The 3,422-nt window shown below is 43.2% G+C and overlaps 1 pseudogene; it reads right to left on the bottom strand.

The window, feature by feature from the left end:
- Positions 1-1,962: 1,962 nt before the first annotated feature.
- On the bottom strand, positions 1,963-3,130 carry LOC124179805 (annotated as a pseudogene).
- Between the last annotated feature and the right edge of the window lie 292 nt (positions 3,131-3,422).

Genomic DNA, 3,422 nt, shown 5'->3' with positions numbered 1-3,422 from the left:
AAGCAGCTTCTATGCGAAAGGGGGTAGGGCTTTTTTCGGCGGGGATAGATGCTGCACCGAGGTGCAGCTGCCATGATGGCCGAACCGTCGTTAAATTCGAATACATGCAAATATGGATCATTTTCAACAACAAAACGAGAAAACAAAACATGACGCCATGGCGTTCGAGAAGTTTGAGGTGGATCCCTGCGCGAGGAGGCGTAGCATCCGCCGATCACACCCGTCAACACCGACGAGTGACCCGGAGAAGGAAGTGGCGTCACTGCCGGAAAACGGGACACCACCGGTCCTCATCGACCTGGAGCTACCGACGCCGGGAGCATAGGAGAGGGCACCCAAGCCAAGGGGAGCGATCCACAAGGCTAGAAAGGATGGGGAGAGGACCAGGAGCGGCCCGTTGAAGGGGATCCAGATGACCCTGGATCTAGGGAGGGTAACGAAAACTAAGCCTCAAGTACCAGTCGAGGAGGTCTATACCAGGTCCGGGAGGGAGGCCTTGAAGGCACTGATCGCTCTAATTGATGGCATGAAGAATTTCACGATGGAGCACAAGAATACCCACGTGAGCCTAAAGGAAGACACGGCGAAGGCGGCTATCGTGGTCAAGCAGATAAAGCGCGGATGACGGGCAATGGAAGGGGAGCTATCCAAGGCCAGAACACTGCGGGTCGCTGAGACGAAGGAAAGGGTCACACAGACGGTCAATGACCAGCAAGAAGGCAAAGCATGGGAACTGAGCGAGACGGAGGGTGAGACGGTGACGGGGGCTAAGAGGAAGCAGATCTCACCCTCGGTCGGGGCGGTGGAGAAGAGACCCTGTCCGGAGGAAGGTGCCGTAAAACAGGCAGGGAGGAAGAACCAGGGGGATGGCTGGAGCGAGGTTTTTGAGTGATCTTAGTGTAGTAGTAGTGCCAAGTAGTGCCAACGACTCGTGAGAACATGATTCAGCGAATCAGAAATGCTTGTGCGAAAATAATACCAGAGACACTTCTCAGTTGTGTACAAACATTCGAAGCGTAGATCAACAAATGCATCGAAGTGGAAGGTCACCATTTTGAGAACCTAATGTGAAAGATCACTCAAAAACAAGTAACCCAATAGTTTCCAAATCGTACTCTTGGAACCGTTTAACACCTACTACTTCATGAAAAATTTGAGTTTTAATAATTACAGCGCCATCTGTATCCGATCGAAAAAAAACTTTCGAATAAAACTTGTGTATTTTCTCGTCGACAATTTTAATCTGCAATAAAAAATAGTAGTTTCCATTTAAGATTTCAAAGTTATCACCGCTCACGCCCTCAGGAGTTGGGGCGGAGGGTTGAATTTTACGGGGTTAGTTTTCCCCATTAAAATCAAACAGTTTTAGTTTCGAACATTTCTTTGTACAATGCGCATTTCTTGAGATATTTTGATGTCTCAAGATAAAAAACTCACCCTGTATATATATATATATATATATATAAACCGTATACGCGACTTCAAGCCAAGTTTTGTTGCCACGATACAACATCATCTTCCATAAAATAATCCATGAAATACGATGTGACATTAGCAGCGTACCTAGAATGCGTATTGCCTCCCGTAGCCCCAATGTTACTGTTACAAGCAATATGATGCTCTGTATAATGTATGCATGGATGTCTGTGAGTGTGTCATAGAGGTGTAAGAATGAGCTGAGGAATTAGAAGGTCAGTCGTGATATGAGTGTCGTCAGAATAATTACGCTTGTACCACAACAACTCTGTATATAGTTCGATTTCTATGGCACCTTGAACACACCCACATCAAGTTCAGTTTATGCATTCATTTTCTAATCTTCCACCCTTGATTGTAGCTGCATTAGTTGCAACAGTTACCAAAACCTGCGCAGCCATTCATAAGCTCATTTCTCCACTGACCCAGGACGGTCTGTCCATTTTCGTCCATGTAGTCAGCATATTCAACTCCATAGTATACTAGTTAGGGCATCAAATAACTATGTAAGCACACTGTCGCCATAACAATTTTATCGGTGGTCTTCAAGGAGGTGTTAATTGGCTGGTAATACATTCGCCATTTTGACGCCATTATACCAAATGCGTTTTCCACTACACGCCTCGCACGGGTCAAGTGGTAATTGAAGACTCGTTGTTCTCCATTATAACGACTTGGATATGGACGCAACGTGAATGTAGTCGATTGAAAAGCTTCATCGGCTACCATTATGTACAGCATTTTCTCTGGGTGATCATCAGAGAGCGGTTCTTGATTTGGAAAACTCATTTTATTTTCGTAGAACATCTGTCCCACCACAGAATTTTTGAACATGCCTGAATCACAGTGAAGACCTTGTGCTCCAATATCTACCATTGCGAAATGGTAACTGGCAGAAGCTAAAGCCATCAGGACTATACTATGCTGTCCTTTATAATTATAGAACGTCGAACCTGCGTTTGGTGGAGCCTACAGTAGAAAGAAACATTACATAAAATTATTGGAACTATTTGTCATCATCAGGACAATTATTTAATTGCGCGGGGTGATTATATATAGTTAAATGATGTGGTGTTGAATGAGACACATACGTGAATTAAGCAAAAGCAAATCTCAACAGAAGTATAATTATTTACACGTATACCTATAGCAGATAGACATAAGAAATTACAAACCAACATTACAACATGTTTTCCATTCAACGCTCCAATGCAATGTCGAAAATTACATTTGTCTGCGAATTCCTGACTCAGTTCGAGCCATTGTTCCGCAGATGGTTGTAGCATCGTATACTGCAGTGAATTCCATATAGCCTGGCATACTATGGGTATGATTTCACAAACGGTGCTTCTATACCCACTCTGTACGCGAGCGCTATCGATGCCATAGAATCACCCGTAGGTAGATATCTGAAAACAGTAATTCGGATTGTGTATGAATTCACTATTCCTCTAAAGGCAAGTGAACAACTATACTGCGATGTTTATTGACGAAGGGAACTGTTCAAGCTCGAAGTAACCAACTCTCACCGACAGGAGTTCGCAGTTTGCACAGCAGCGACGCGATACTGCGGCAGGTCGAAATTCAGTATTCAAAACGGAGGCTCACCGTGAGCATCGTCAGCAAACCTGTGGCACAGCGCCCGCTGGCTCATCTTTTTGTCAGTGAAATGCGTAAGATTCAAAATTTAACTTATAAATCAGTTTCACTTGTAAAAGAACACACAGGAATAGAACCTATGATTTCTATAATTTTTAGTTATCTTTATGTTATCTTGTATTGTTTTTCTTTAATAAGTTCATTTTGTAAAGTTTTACCTTGTATTATTTTGATTGCGATTATTTTTATTAAACATTTTGTTAAAACGCATCTGTTAGCCTCATTGCCATTTTCTAATATTATCGATATCGTACAAGTTAGCAGACGGCTACAGTGAGATCAGAAGG

This window comes from Neodiprion fabricii, chromosome 4 (genome assembly GCF_021155785.1).
Source record: "Neodiprion fabricii isolate iyNeoFabr1 chromosome 4, iyNeoFabr1.1, whole genome shotgun sequence".
Classification (NCBI taxonomy): domain Eukaryota; kingdom Metazoa; phylum Arthropoda; class Insecta; order Hymenoptera; family Diprionidae; genus Neodiprion; species Neodiprion fabricii.
This window is presented reverse-complemented; position numbering and strand designations above follow the sequence as displayed.